Raw genomic sequence first — 17,368 nt, forward strand, 5'->3', positions numbered from 1 at the left:
GAGAAATAACTTCAAGAAGCAGCAAATCAGATTGTACATCCTTGCTGGGTTGGAAATCCCCTCACAGGGGAGGGCAATGGAGGAGAGGCCAGTCTGCAGGGGCAGGAGCTGAGCTGCTCAGGACCTACTGTGAGGGGCCGAGGCCCTGTCTGCTCTGAGCTGCTGAGGGAAGCCAGCAGTGAACAGGACTGTGGGCGGGTGAGGGGTGGGCTCTCAGGTGTGGCAAGGGATGGAGCAGAAAGCACAGAGCTCAAGGGAAGACGCCTGGGGGCAGGTGTCCAGAAGACCTGTGACCTGGCTTGACGATGACAACCATGGTGTCCCTGGCCCTCCATCCTGTGGGAACCCTTCTTTGTTTCCCCCACCCCCACCCTGCCTCACCAAATGAATGCTGCCAGCTTTTCTCTCCTCTTCTTTCTCTGTCTAGAACCTCCAGGGCAAAGGCGAAAAGAAGCAAATATTGAGGGATTCCTTAGGCTCTTCCTAACTGTAATAGAAATGCTTTTAAAAATTTCACCCATATGTTTATTTTTTGAAAATTACCTCTTGTCAAATTGAAAATGTTCTTTTCCTGCCGAGTTTCCTAATGGTATTTTTATCATTAATTGAATTTTAGCTCATTTAGTTCACAGTATCATTAGTCAAATTTTATTTAGTGCTGTTTCAGCATGTATAGATGATCTTTTTTTTTTTTTCTCCTTTAATTTATTACTGTGGTATATTTTGGTAGTAGATTTTTTTATACTGGGCTAACTTTGCAAACTTCAAATAAAGATCGACATGATTATTCCAACTGTGGTTGTATTTACAAAGCTAAAATATGTTGCTTGACAAAAGACTTATTTTGAATTATACTTTTATATATTTAAAATTACCTATATTAAGATATATTTCATGAATTTTATGAGAAATTAAAATTCAAGATATGTAGTTTCCATGTTCCCTTTAAAATAAAAGAAATTCTACATGAAATAACTGGCTACTCCCTTACAAATATATTCGGTGACTTTTTAAATCCATTTTGTGCAGATCCATACTTACTACACATGCAACAGTTTGTAGCTGGAAATTTTTACACCTCATGTGCTGATCTCCTGTTGACACTGCAATATGATTATTAAAGAAACAGCAAATAACTGCTATTTATTTTGCCAACATGTATTTTAAGATCTACTGCTTACAAAGCACTGCTGAGAAAGTTATCCAGCTATTCCTCTTTGTAAATCTACATATATACTTCTTTATGAACATAAGTGCAGTGGTATCATAATGGAAAGTTTTGATAGTATGTTATGAGCCTCAAGTACATATATACCCTGGTGTAGTGAAAGCACATCTTTCCTCACATCCCCCGGTGTCTCACGCCAGACTCTGGCCATGTTCCCCAGAACTCTGTCAAACAGAGAGCAGGCCAGGAGGACCCAGAGAGAATTAAGCCACCCCCCAGACCAGTGAGTGCCTCTTGCTCCCTTTAGGTTATTAGTAAAAGGATTTAACTTAATTCTTTTTTTTTTTTTTTTGCCTTTTTGCCTTTTTGCCATTTCTTGGGCTGCTCCCACGGCATATGGAGGTTCCCAGGCTAGGGGTCGAGTCGGAGCTGTAGCCACCAGCCTACGCCAGAGCCACAGCAACGCGGGATCCGAGCCGCATCTGCAACCTACACCACAGCTCATGGCAATGGAGGATCCTTAACCCACTGAGCAAGGGCAGGGATTGAACCCGCAACCTCATGGTTCCTAGTCAGATTCGTTAACCACTGCTCCACGACGGGAACTCCTTAACTTAATTCTTTAAGAAAGTTACATCAGAAGAAGCTACATATAGCATATTTGCTGTAGCAATCTGTTAACATTCTTCATTTTCTCTATCCCCACTTTACTCTTTTTGGTCCTCTATACGCTCCAGAAATCTGGAGTTTGTTGACCGAGGCTGTGCCCCCAAATGGACTTTAACCAGCTCCCTGCCCCCTCGCTTGCTAAGAGAGCAACTTTCCTCCTGCCCCACAGCAGCCTGCCTTTGTGAGGTTATCTACCCTGACAGAGCTGACACACACTGCAAACCGTCCCAGTACCAATAAAGCTAAAAGTGATCAAGTAAACTCATGGAATACATCTCAAAGTGACAAGAACTGCCTTTCACAGACAGAAGTTCTTTTAGGAGAGGTGAGGGATTCAGAATTCACGTCCAGCCCGATGTGTGCCATCTCTGTAATCTTGGACAAGATATTTAACTTCACTAAGATTCCGTAATTCCACCAGTTATATAGGAACAATAGTATTACCCACTTCATAAAATTTGGGGGATAAATTTAAAAAAAAAAGCTCATCACAATGCTTAGATCATGCTAGGTGCTAATAAACGGTAAGTGTACTATGATTATTAGTCTATCAGTGTCAGACAAGTGGGCAGAGCCCTTGACCACAGCATAAATGCTCTGCCACTTAACTTAGTGCTTCCTCTCTCACTCTGAAGGGCCCCCTCACCTGTTCTCTTAATCTCTAACTCCAAATATATGCAAATACAAAAATCCAATCTCTAAACTCATCATAACAATCTGCAGGAATTTAGGTCTAAAAATCATGCTTTCAGCATCATGACTAAAGCACTTCCACATAACCATGGCAAAAAAAAACCATCTCATTCTAGGGATCCTCAGTGCTTTCCTGAAAATTATTTGTATCCCACCATTTCCATGGCACATCTTCACTATGGCTCTATGTTTACAGACTATATGGTTTTCATTAATTTCTACTCCTAAAAATAGTCCTAGCAGACACATTGACTAGTGCTTAAAAGTTCAGGTTCTTGAGTCAGAAAGAATTAGATTCATACCTGGGAAGCCTGGGGGAAATACTCAAACTCTTTGAAGCTCTTTATCTCTCATCTATAAAATTGGGCTAATAACTCCACCTCTACATAGGTACAGCATATCTATGTGGTGATCTAGTGAGGGTCTGATGAGATAATGCATTCCATGCACTTAGCATAAAGGAAAACATTTGTTGATGAGTAGATAGTTAAATGATAGCACAGTTATTCTGTGTTATTATTTCTAACATTTCAGATAATTAAACAGGGATCTGAGAGGTTAAGCTACCAATTTTTCATCTTTGATTGTGACCAAATTTATTTCAGAGAAACTTCTGGAACACTGTAAGGTATTTAAACAAAGCCTTGGCTTTCACTTCAGATATGCTGGAGCAGGTTCCTAGAAACCAGCCTTCTAGCAGGGAAGTATAAGCTCCAGGCACAATTTTTAAATACCCAAGGCTCTGAAAAGTGAACCAAGAGCAGGAAGGTTTTGGAGAGTAGCTGCATCTTGAAGGAAGGGTGATCCTCCATTTCTTTACTTTTGATCTGAGGGATGCAGTCGCAGTGAATGCGAGGTGATTAAAATTCTCTTGCAAACTCCACTTGTCTTTCTAGGAACCAGGGCAACCAAGGAACCAGGGCAACCAAGGCTGACAGAAAGTGAAGGGAGGGGTCACAGAGGGGATAAACCAGAAAAGAGGAGCCCCTAACTTCTGTGGATGAACAGTGCCCAAGTCTCTGGCTGATCCCCGAATCAAGCATGTACAGGGCAGAACTCAGTATAAGCTTGCTTATGAGGCTTAAAGAACTAAACTAGCATTTGAACTGCCATCATTATAAATGATAAAGGGTTTGCAAGTTAACTGTATACTAAATAAAATCATCAAAATTCCTTAAAGGAATAAAACAAAATCTGAGTCTTTACAACATAGTATTTAAAATTCCCGGAATCAAATCTAAAATTAGTCACTATATGAACTAGGCAAATTTACCCTTACTTGAGGGAAAATACAACCAACAGAAGCCAATGCTGAGATGACTCAGATGTTATCAATGTCAACCAAGACATTATAACTGCTATTAAAACAATGTTCAATAAGGTAAGGGAAAACATATGGCCAAAAAATGAATGAAAAGATAGAAACTATAGAAATAAACATGGAAATTTCAGATGTGAAAAAACACAAAATCTAAAAATCCACTAGATGGGCTCAATAGAGAAGTAGAGATGATGGTCGAAGAGTCTATAAGCCTGAAATTCTATCATTAGAAATCATCCGATTTAGGAAGAAAAAAGAAAAAAACTCAGGCTTATAAAAAATAGGTACCTATTTTAGGTTACACAATAGCTAAAGGTCTAGCATAGGTAGTCTAAATATCACAAGAAGAGGAAAGAGAATTGAGCAGCTCAAAAAATTTAATCATGGCCCAAAACTGTGCAAATTTGGAGAAAGGCATCAATTTCTAGATTCAAGAAGCTCAGCACACCCAAACAGGAAATATGAAGAAAATTATGTCTAAGTATGTCCCAATCAAACAACTGCAAAAGTAAAAACAAAGACAAAAATCTTAAAGGAAACAGAATAAAAGAGCACATTACACAGAGAGGATTCCATGATTCAAATAACAATATACTTACCATCAGAAACAATGAAAGTAGGAAGACAGGTGAACAACACCTTGGAAGTGCTGAAAGAAAAATCTGCCAGTGCAAAATTCCATATCCAGTAAAAAAAAAAAAAATCCTTTAAGGATGAAAGAAAAACAGAGATACTACCAAATAAAAGACAGTTAAGGGAATTTACAAACAGAAGAACTGCACTATAAAAACTGCCAAAAGAAATTTTTCACAGCAGGGAGAAATTACACCAGAGAAGCACATCACTTCAGGAATGAATGAAGAGCATTTGAAATTGTAAATATAAACAGAAATTTTCCCTTATTTTACTTAAAATACACACGACTATTTAGAGGAAAATTTATATAACATTTTCTTGTGAGACATATATTAATGGAACATATTGCATATCTGTAGCATAAAGGTTTGGGGTGGTAAAATGGGCTTCTACGGTAGCAAGACTGCACATTTTATGTAAATTGCTATTACATTAACTCTAAATATACTGTGAGAAGCTAAGTATGTGTATTTAATCCGTAAGTCAACAACTGAAAAAATAATGCAGAGAGCTAAAAAGTGGCTAAGTAAAGGGCAATTTATTTTAAATATTGAATAATCCAAAAGAAGATACAAAAAGAGGACAGTGGGGAGAAAACAAATAGAAGAAACAAATTTTTAAATGGTAATATTGATTAAAACACAGCAATAATTATATTAAATATTAATGGACTATCTACATCAATTAAAAAGCAGAGGTGATCAAAATGGATAAAAAGTAAAATACAACTGTAGCCTACCAAGAAGAGAATCAATGTGATTTATAGACACATATGTATTTGGAGTTCCTGTTGTGGCTCAGCAGTAATGAATCTGACTAGTATCCATGAGGATGCAGCCTAACCCAGTGGGTTAAAGATCCAGTGTTGCCATGAGCTGTGGTGTAGGTTACAGATTTTGCTCAGATCTGGTGTTGCTGTGGCTGTGGCGGAAGCTGGCAGCTACAGCTCTAATTCACCCCCTAGCCTGGGAACCTCCATATGTCATGGGTGTAGCCCTAAAAAAAAAGAACCCCCAAAAATAGTATCCAGACACATATGTATTAAAAGAAAATGAATGGAAAAAAATATATATCATGTAAATAATAAGCATAAAATAAAGTAGTTGAACTAGAAAAAACAAGTGATAAGAAAAATATTATGAGATTAAAAAATGAGATGCCATAGAAATTAACAGGTTATAGATTTCTGATTCTGAGCAGATATAATAGACATACTTTTCCCGATTCCTTATGCTAGATACAACTAAAACTACCCATGCCTGCCAGGGTGGCGTCATCAGAAATCAAAATTCACACCCATACCCAGAAGCTATGAAAAGGCCCTCCCTGGGTCAAGAGTTAGTAAGAGCCAAGTGAAGGGCCTGGATTCCTAAGATCAGCTGGCAGTGATAAGGCAGTGCCTCCCACTTATCCCGCTAACAATGGTAGACAAAGCCAGATATTCAAGCTTAATCCTTTTTTAAGCTGGAAGGTTTAAATAAGATCAAAAGTCACATAAAACAATACCCAAAATATCTAGGTTTCAATCTAAATCACCCATCATACCAAGAACCAAGAAGAGATCAATTTGAATGAAAAAGATAATCAAGAGGTATTAGAATTATTTGAAAAACATATTAAAGCAGTCATCAGAAAAATTCTTCAATGATCAATTACAACATACTTAAAACAAATGAAAAAAATCAGCCAAAAAAAGATATAAAGAACAAAATGAATTATTTTAGAACTGAAAATACAATAACCAAAAATTTTGAAAATTCATCAGATCGATCCAACAGTAGATTGGAAAGGATGGAGAAACAATCTAAGAAGTTTAATATAGAAACATTTGAAATTACCAAATCTGAAAATAGTCTGAAAATGAAAAAACAGAGCCTCAGGGACTTATGGGGTCAGAGTTAAAGATCTAACATTCATGTCATCTAAGTACTAGAAAGGTGAAAGAAGGGGCTTAAAAGTTCTTGAAAGGAGTTCCCTGGGGGCTTAGTGGGTTAAGGATCTGGGATTGTCACTGCTGAGGTGTGGGTTTGATCCCTGGCCTGGGGACTTCCACATGCTTTGGGCATGGCCAAAAAAATTTTTAAAGTGCTTAAAAAATGGTGGATAAAAACCTCCCAATGTGACAAAAACACGTATATCTACAGATTCAAGAAGCAGAACAAATCCCAAACAAGACAAATCTAAAGAAATCCACACCAAGATATATCACAGTCAAGGCAAAAAACTATAAGACAAAGGAAGGAAGGAAAGGAAAGGAAAAGAAAAAAGAGAAAAAAGATCTTGAAAGCAGTAAGAGAGAAATAATATTTTACTTATTTACCTAATAGGAAAAAAACAATTTGAATCATAAGAATTACTGATCAGAAAAAAATTAAAGGCCAGAAGGGGTAGCACAATATTTTTTCAAGTGCTGAAAGAAAATAACTATCAGCCCAGAACCCTACATCTGGCAAAATATCCTTCAGGAATGAAGGCAAAATCAATATATTCTTCATTTAAGGAACACTAAGAGAATTTGTCATTGGTAATCTAAAAGAATGGCTAGAGTTTTCTAAACAGAAGGAAATGATAAAATAAAGAATCTTGGAACATCAAGAAGGAAGAAAAGTGGAACGAGTAAAAATATGGATTGGAGTTCCCTTGTGGTGCTGCAGGTTAAGGCATTGTAACCACTGGGGTGCAGGTTTGATCCTTGACCCAGTAACTTCTGCATGCCACGGGTGTGGCCAAAAACAAAATAAAAGAGGGAGAATAAAAAGAGAGCAATCTATATTGTTGGCTGCATCCCTCAGGCCTACAAGACCTGCACTTGCCCAGTTTTAAGACCAAAGAAAGAGCTCAGAGTCAGCAACAGAGACAGCAGTGGTTTAATGGAGGGGGAACCTTAGGTATGAAGCCAGGTCCTGGAGCAGCACCCAGAGACAGGCTTCCCTCCCAGGGGGATGGGGAGACTGCCAGTTATAGGGGGAATTACGCTAGGCTGGCTCATTAGTTACCAAGGAAAGCAGAGAGGGGCACTCCCCTTTTGCCCCCTTTGATAAGGGGCCTGGGCATGCAGGAAGGCCAGTCCTGTGAGATGTAGGTGAAGCAGGCTCTGATGGAGCAGGGGATGCCCAGAAAACAGCCACCTTGAGGGGCCTGATCATACATGTACATATTACAGACATGCCTCGAAGCAGCTAGAAACCACGTCTCTTGGGCTAGGGGCCTTAACTTCACTCTGTTGGATGAATGATGAATATCTATAAAAATGATAAAATTTAATCTGATGTGCTCAGTTTCACAAAACCCCAAATGCCTACCTGCTTTATTCATTCAAACTCCCACCATTTGTTAATCCTAAAATGTAAAAAGAGGGAAAGTAAAGGATGACTTTAAGCTATACGACTTTTATGCATGAATGGGCATCAAGCCAGCTTGGAAGGATAATGAAACCACAGGCTTCAGAAGATCACACTGTTGGCTGGCACAAAGGTGTCTAACCCAGCTCTCAGAAGCTTGGGTTAGAGCCCCAGAGTCTGGTAACTATCCCCCAACACTTTAATAAAGAGAATATTTGAATCACCTTATGAAATGTATCCCATGTTTACTGTTCATGTCAATAAAAGCTGATAATGGGGAAAGAGCCCTGAGCGCCACTTGCCCCATCAAATCCACCAAGGAGACACCTTCACCCCATACACACATTTGTGGAGACTTCTCAGAATTCCAGGTTCCATCAACCTGTTTCCAAATCAATTATATCCTTTTCCTATCTCTTCAGCTCATGCTAATATAAAACCAGAATCTCTACCCATACTGTAAAACCTGAGGGTGAGAAAGATATTCATTCTACAAAGAAAATTCCTCTAAGACTTCTTACTGCTAGTGATTTAGCTCAATGCTGAAAAGAAGCATTCTGTTCTCTTCTGTGATATATTCAGGACAGTTAGATAAGACTACTTACTATTGGCTTGCTAAGGCTCAAGGGAAAGCCCAGACTATCTTAACATTCTGTTATTTAAAAGAATTAATAATTTTAAAGCCAAAGAAAATTCTTCTCTGCAAGGAAAGTTTATACCTCTTGTTTCATCCCATATTCACGAATTGTTTAATAAAGCCAATGTGATCACCACACCAAAAACCTATAAAAATGAAAAGGCAGAGAACTATATCTCAGATAAGAGAGCAAGAGAAAACCCCAGTAAAACATCTAAGTGATCTGGAGATTATCATCCTCCAGGAAAAAGATTTTAGACTGATGATGCTGAAGATGATGCAAGACATTGGAAATGAACTGGAGAATAATTTACAGTAAACACTGAGCAATGAAATACAAGACTTAAAACTTATACAAGCAGAGATGCAAAATACAATAACTGAATAAAAAATTCATTAGAAGCAACCAACAGCAGAATGTAAGAGGCAAAAGAACGAATAAGCGAGGTGGAGGACAGACTACTGGAAATCACTGATGCAAAACAGAAGAGAAAAAAGATTGAAAACAAATGAAGAGAGTCTCCGAGAACTCTGGGACAACATTAAACACACCAACATCTGTATTATAGGGGTGCCAGAAGGAGAAGAGAGAGAGAAGGGGACATAAAAAAATATTCCAACAGATAATAGCCAAAAACTTCCCTAGTATGGGAAAGGAACCACTCACTCACATCCAGGAAGCACATGAGTACCATATAAAATAAACCCAAGGAGGAACACCCCAAAACCCATATTAATCAAACTGACCAAAATTAAAGACAAATAGAAAATACTGAAAGCAGTGAGGGAAAAGAAACAAACAACATACAAGGGAACCCCAATAAGGTTATTGGCAGATTTTTCAGCAGAAACTCTGCAGGCCAGAAGGGAGTGGCATGGTATACTTAACGTGATGAAAGGAAAAAACCTCCAACCAAGATTACCCAGCAAGGCTCTCATTCAGATTTGAAGGAGAAAGCAAAACCTTCACAGATAAGCAAAAGCTGAGAGAATTCAGCAACACTAAACCAGCTTACGACAAATACTAAAGGAACTTCTCTAGGCCGAAAAGAAAAGACAGCAACAGGAAACAAAGATTCCACAAATGACAAGGCTCACCAGTAAAGGTATATATACAGTAAAGATATGAAATCATCCATGCACAATTATACCACCAAAATAAAAAATCATGAGAAGAGGTGGGTACAAATGCAGGACACTGGAGACGTTCTTGTAGTCTCATATACATATAGACTCTTATATCGAAACTTCAGAATAACTACAAACCAAAAATCTACAATTGATACACAAATAAGAAAAATCAACTCAAATACAACACTAAAGATAGTCATCAAACCACAAGAGGAGAGAACAAGAGAAAAAGGAAAGAAAAAAGAGCAACAAAAGCAAATCCAAAGCAATTAATAAAATGGCAATAAGAACATCCATATCAACAATTACCTTAAATGTTAATGGACTAAACACCCCAACCCAAAGACATAGACTGGCTGAATGGATACAAAAACAAGACCCACATATATGCTGTCTTCAGGAGACACACTTCACTTCTAGGGACACATACAAATTGAAAGTGAGAGGATGGAAGAAAACATTTCATGCATACGGGATCAAAAGAAAGCTGGTGTAGCAATACTCATATCAGACAAAAGAGACTTTAAAATGAAGGATATTTTAAGGGACAAAGAAGGTCATTACATAATGATAAAAGGATCAATCCAAGAAGAAGATATAACAATTTTAAATATCTATGCAACCAACATAGGTTCAGCACAATATATAAGGCAACTGGTAACAACCTTAAAAGGACAAATCAACAATAACACAATAATAGTGGGGGACTTTAACACCCCACTTACAGCAATGGACAGATCAACCAGACATAAAATCAGTAAGGAAACATGGGCCCTGAATGATGCATTAAGCCAGATGGACTTAATAGATATATATAGGACATTCCATCCAAAAGCAACAGAATACACATTCTTCTTAAGTGCACATGGAACATTCTCTAAGACTGATCATATCCTGGGCTACAAATCCAACCTCAGTAACTTTAAGAAAAATGAAATCATATCAAACATCTTCTCTGACCACAATGCTATATGACTGGAAATCAACAATAAGAAAAAAAAAACCTGCAAAAAACACAAACACATGGAGACTAAACAACATGCTACTAAACAACCAATGGATCACTGAAGAAATCAAAAAGGAAATTAAAAAATACCTAGAAGCAAATGACAATGAAGATACGACACTCCAAAACCTATGGGATGCAGCAAAAGCTGTTCTAAGAGGAAAGTTTATAGCAATACAAGCCCACCTCGGGAATCAAGAAAAAGCTAAAATAAACAAGCTAACTTCACATCTAAATCAGCTTGAGAGTGGAGAACAGGCAAGACCTAAAGTTAGTAGAAGGAAAGAAATCATAAAGATCAGAGCAGAAATCAATGAAATAGAAACAAACAAAAAAAAAACCATAGAAAAGATCAATGAAATGAAAAGCTGGTTCTTTGAAAAGATCAACAAAATTTTGATAAACCCTTAGCCAGACTTATCAAGAAAAAAAGAGAGAGGACTCAAATCAATAAAATTAGAAATGAAAAAAGGAGAAATAACAATGGATATCACAGAAATACAAAGGATCATAAAAGACTACTATATGCAACTATACACCAATAAAATGGGAAAACCTAGAAGAAATGGACAAATTCTTAGAGAAGTATAATCTTCCAAGACTAAACCAAGGTGAAAGAGAAAGATGAACAGACCAATCACAAGTACTGAAATTGAAACTGTGATGAAAAACTTCCAACAGACAAAAGTCCAGGACCAGACGGCTTCACAGGCAAATTCTACTGAACATTTAGACAAGAGCTAACACCTATCCTTCTGAAACTATTCCAAAAAAATGCAGAGGAAGGGATACTCCCAAACTCATTCTATGAGGCCACCATCACCCTGATACCAAAACCAGACAAAGATACCACAAAAAAGAAAACTACAGGCCAATTTGACTGATGAACATAGAAGCAAAAATCCTCAACAAAATACTAGCAAACCACATCCAACAATACATTAAAAGGATTCTACATCATGATCAAGTGGAATTTATCCCAGGGATGCAAGGGTTCTTCAATGTCCACAAATCAATCAGTGTAATACACCACATTAACAAACTGAAGAATAAAATCCACATGATCCTCTCAATAGTCTCAGAAAAAGCCTTTGACAAAATCCAACACCCATTTCTGATAAAAACCCTTCAGAAAGTGGGCATAGCGGGAACCTGCCTCAACATAATAAAGGCCATATATGACATACCCACAGCTAACATCTTTCTCAATGGTGAAAAACTGAAACAATTTCCACTGAGATCAGGAACAAGACAAGGATGTCTGCTCTTGCCACTACTCTTCAACATAGTTTTGGAAGTCCTAGCCACGGCAATCAGAAGAAAAAGAAATAAAGGAATCCAAATTGGAAAGGAAGAAGTAAAACTATCCCTATTTGCAGATGACATGATACTATACCTAGAGAATCCTAAAGACTCAACCAGAAAACTATTAGAGCTCATCAATGAATTTGGCAAAGTCGCAGGATACAAAATTAATACACAGAAATCGATGGCATTCTATACACAAACAATGAAAGAGCAGAAAAAGAAATTAGGGAAGCAATCCCGTTTACCATCGCATCCAAAAGAATAAAATACCTAGGAGTAAACCCACCTAAAGAAACAAAAGACCTGTACTCTGAAAACTATAAGACATTGATGAAAGAAATCAAAGATGACACAAATAGATGGAAAGATATACCATGCTTGTGGATTGGAAGAGTTAATATTATCAAAATGACTATACTACCTAAGGTAATATACAGATACAATGCAATCCCTATCAAATTACCAAGGACATTTTTCACAGAACTCAAACAAAATATTTTAAAGTTTTTTTGGAAGCACAAAAGACCCAGAATAGCCAAAGCCATCCTGAGAAAGAAAAATGGAGCTGGAGGAATCAGAATCCCTGACTTCAGACTCTACTACAAAGCAACAGTCATCAAAACCGCATGGTACTGGCACAAAGACAGAAATATAGATCAGTGGAACAGGATAAAAAGCCCAGAATTAAACCCACGCACCTACAGCCAACTCACATATGACAAAGGAGGCAAGAATATACAATGGAGAAAAGACAGGCTGTTCAATAAGTGGTGCTCAGAAAACTGGACAGCCACATGTAAAAGAATGAAATTAGAACACTCCCTAATGCCATATACAAAAATAAAGTCAAAATGGATTAAAGACCTAGCTATAAGACCAGACACTATAAAACTCTTAGAGGAAAACATATGCCACTCTCTGACATAAACAATAGCAACATCTTCTCAGATCCACCCCTTAAGAGTAATGACAGTAAAAACAAAAGTAAACAAATGGGACTTAATTAAACTTAAAGGTTTCTGCACAGCAAAGGAAACCCTAAACAAAACGAAAAGACAACCCACAGAATGGGAGAAAATCTTTGCAAGTGAATCAACTGACAAGGGATTAATTCCCAACATTTTTAAACACCTTCTGCAGCTCCATACCAAAAAACCAAATAACCCCACCAAGAATGGGCAGAAGATCTGAACAGTTCTCCAAAGACATACGGATGGCCAAAAACCACATGAAAAGATATTCAACATCACTCATGATTAGAGAAATGCAAATCAAAACCACTCTGAGGTACCACCTTACACCAGCCAGAATGGCCATCATCCAAAAGTCTACAAACAATAAGTGTTGGAGAGGGTGTAGAGAAAAAGGAACCCTAGTACACTGTTGGTGGATTACAAACTGGTGCAACCACTGTGGAAAACAGTATGGAGATTCCTCAGAAAACTAAACATAGAACTACCATTTGACCCAGCAATCCCACTGGGTGCATATATCCAGAGAAAACCATGTATTCCAGTGTTCATTGCAGCACTATTTTCAATAGCCCAGACATGGAAACAACCTAAATGTCCATCAATGGAGGAGTGGATCAAGAAGATGTGGTACATATACACAATGGAATATTACTCAGCCATTAAAAGGAATGAAATACTGGCATTTTTAGCAACATGGATGGACCTAGAAATTATCATGCTAAGTGAAGTCAGTTAGACAATGAGACACCAACATCAGATGCTTTCACTGACATGTGGAATCTGAAAAAAGGACAGACTGAACTTCTTTGCAGAATAGATGCTGACTCACAGACATTGAAAAACTTAAGATCTCTGGAGGAGACAGTTTGGGGGGGTAGGGGATGTGCTTGGGTTATGGGATGGAAATCCTGTGAAACTGGATTCTTATGATCATTATGCAACTACAGATGTGATAAATTCATTTGAGTAATAAAAAAAAAGTCGTTAAAACAATAAACAAAAGCAGAGGAAAGGTTATCTTTACAACCTTGGAGAAAAGCAAAGATTTTAAAAACAATAGAATACAAGAAAAAATGATAAATTGCATTTCATTAAAATTCAAAATTTCTACTCAACAGATACCCTAATAATAACATGAATATTCCAGCCTCAAACAGGCAGAAAATATTATTCCCAGGATATATTTCCATGATGAACTTGTATCAAGACTCATAAAAAATACCTGCAAATCAAAAACAAAAAGGCAAACAATCCAATTACAAACTATAGGATTGAGCTCCAACTTATAATTTAGAAAATCAAAAGAAAAAAATTCACTCCAATACCAGTGAGAAAAAACATGTAATACACACAACCATAAATTTTTCTTGAGCCCATCACAAAGCTGAGGTCACATGGCAAGCAACTGAGCTGAATTAGACAGACATGTCCCCTGAATTAGACAGACATGTCCTCGTGTTGGCAGAGCACAGAAGGAGGAAGGAATGGTCTCTCCATAAAAGTAGTATCAAATCAGGAAAAAGTTCAACAAAGTCTTTAAGGCCAAATATGAGTCAGTGTGACTATTTAGAACAATTTCCTCACTATCCTGTTGCATGGGCTTCTACCAGGGTCTGGTGAGAAATGTTGATAGCAAACAAAAGAGCAGCACAAACCCTTAGTGGTGCAGGTGAGAAGCACAGCCCACTTACCCGGACTCTCATAGGAAAAAAATTCCCAAGCCCCTGGGGTAGAGGCAGGGCACAGCCTATCCTCAGGACCAAGGCCAAGGTCCACTAATTCTCAATGGACTATAAACACAAGCCACCTGCCTCAACAGTGTGTGGGGTGAGGGTAGGCAAGAAACCCCCTTTGGACAAGGATCCTACAAACATACAAAGCAGACCAGCTACTAAGCAAGGGGAAGGAAATACTCTCACACCAAAACTGCCACAAATGCAGGGCAGAAGTTGCCACAGGAAGAAGGGGTGGAAGAGAAGGTCCCCCCTGGGGGGCTCAAACCCACAGAAACATCCTCAGGCTGAGCCTGGACAAGGAGAACCATTCCTCCAACCCCTGCCACAAGCCAGCACTGAGTACTGCTGAGTCTACTGCTGGGAAAGAAGAGGCAAGAACATGACGTGGGCATGCTCCAGGCACAGGCGTGTGGGACAGCTGAAAGCACAGCCCTGAACTGCAAGACTGACACCAAGAACAGAGTAACAGTTACGAAATGCCAAAGCACCTTGATGTCTGCTGTGGTACATAAGGGTGATAACACCATGGGGGGAAAAAAACAAATCTGGCTCAGCTACTGAGGAGATTGATTCAAAGTCCAACAATAAAAGCACTATGGAAGATGATACATACTCATTTACGAATATAAATACTATTTTCCTCAGTCTTTACTGTTCTTACACACTTGATAGCCATCATCCAATCAAAAATTATGAAACACACCAAAAATTAAACAAATAAAACAACCCACTGTCAAATGGTAAAGCAAATGATAAAACCAAACTCAAAGATTGCCAAGAAGTTGGAACAAAAAACAGTGGGTTTAGGAGTTACCATTGTGGTGCAATGGGTTAAGAATCTGACTGCAGTGGCTGGGGTCCCTGCAGAGACACAGGTTTGATCCATGCCCTGGTGCAGTGGGTTAAAGGATCCAGCATTGCCACAGCTGTGGCTCAGTTTCAACCCCTGACCCAGATATTCCATATACTGAAGGTTCAGCCATTTTTTTTAAAAAGTCAGTTTAAAACAGCTATGACAAACATGTCAAAACATATCAATTGGCTACAACACACATAAACAGATGAGGAAATTCAATATAAAAAGTATGAATCAAATGAAAATACTAAAAATAGAATATATGTAACCATAGATGAGCAATTCCTTCAGCAATGTTAGCAGAAGATTGAAAACAGCTGAAGAAAGAATCAGTGAATTTGAACATAGGTCAAATTATCCAAACTGAAACACTAAGAGGAAAATGAGTAAAAACTAGAACAGAGCATCCAACAACTGTGGGACAATAACAAAAAGTCTAACATGTGTGCAATTGGAATGACAAAAGGAAAAGAAGTATCAAGGTAATTTAAGACCCCAGGAGGAAAGGGGGAAAGAATAAATATGTTAAGATGATAACCCAAGAATTACCCAAAATTACTAAAAGGCAACAATCAACAAGTCCAAGAAAACACATGGACACACCAAAGATATAAAGAAAATACTGAAGGCAGATGTAGGGAAAAAAATAACTTTTTCTGGAGATGAGCAAGGAAACAAATGAAATGACAGATTTCTTGTCAGATACTATGCACACCAGAAGATAACTGAATAGCAACTTAAATTACTGAAAGCAAAACACTGTCAACCAAGAACTCTATTAAAAAATACTATCCCAAAGTGAAGCTAAAACAAAAACACTTTCAGAAAACAGAACATGCAAGATTGACTGCTTATTCTACCAAAAAAAAAAAAAAAGTTAAAAGAAGTTCCTCAGGAAGTAGGAAGAAACCATATAGAAAGTTGGATGTACAGGAGTTCCTATCATGGCACAGTGAAAATGAATCTAACTAGGAACCATGAAGTTGCAGGTTCAATCCCTGGCCTTGATCAGTGGGTTAAGGATCTGGCGTTGCCATGAGCTGTGGTATAGGTCCCAGACATGGCCCAGATCCTGCATTGCTGTGGCTGTGGCCTAGGCCAGCAGCTGTAGCTCCAATTTGACCCCTAGCCTGGGAACCTCCATATGCCATGGGTGTGGCCAGAAAGGAAGGAAAGAAGGAAGGAAGGAAGGAAGGAAGGAAGGAAGGAAGGAAGGAAGGAAGGAAGGAAGGAAGAGAAAATAAGTTGGATGTACAAAAAGAAAATGAAGAAGATTGGAAACAGTTAAACTGGGGATAAATATAAAAGTTTTTTTTCCTGACTTTATTGCTTTAAAAGGTATTTGCCAACTAGAAACACATAATAGATTGAACAGACACTTTTCCAAAGAGTATAAACAAATAAAAAATAAAGACGTGATGGAGTTCCCATTGTGGCTCAGCAGGTTAAGAACCCAATGCTGTCTCTATGAGGATGTGGGTTCCTTCAATGGCCTGACTCGGTGGGTTAAGGATCTCACATTGCCACAACCTACAGCATAGGTTGCAGTGTTGGGTCTGGTGTTGCCGTGGCTGTGGCATGGGCTGTCAGCTGCAGCTCAGATTCAGCCCCTAGCCCATGAACTTCTATATGCTTCAGGTGCAGCCATAAAAAGAAAAGAAAATTTTTGATAATGAATAAATTGGAAAAAGAAAGCAAATAATAAGCAGTAGAGGACAGATGGAATGGAACATAATTAGAAACCATATAAATATTTACATTAAATGTAAACAATCTAGGAAGGATCAAAATGTCAGAGGAGTAAGACGTGGCACTCAGCTTCTCCCACAAACACGGTAAAAAACCCATCTACATGTAGAACAATTCACACAGAACATCTACTGAAGACTTGG

The sequence above is a fragment of the Phacochoerus africanus genome, chromosome 8 (assembly GCF_016906955.1).
Source record: "Phacochoerus africanus isolate WHEZ1 chromosome 8, ROS_Pafr_v1, whole genome shotgun sequence".
NCBI classification, from domain to species: Eukaryota; Metazoa; Chordata; class Mammalia; order Artiodactyla; family Suidae; genus Phacochoerus; species Phacochoerus africanus.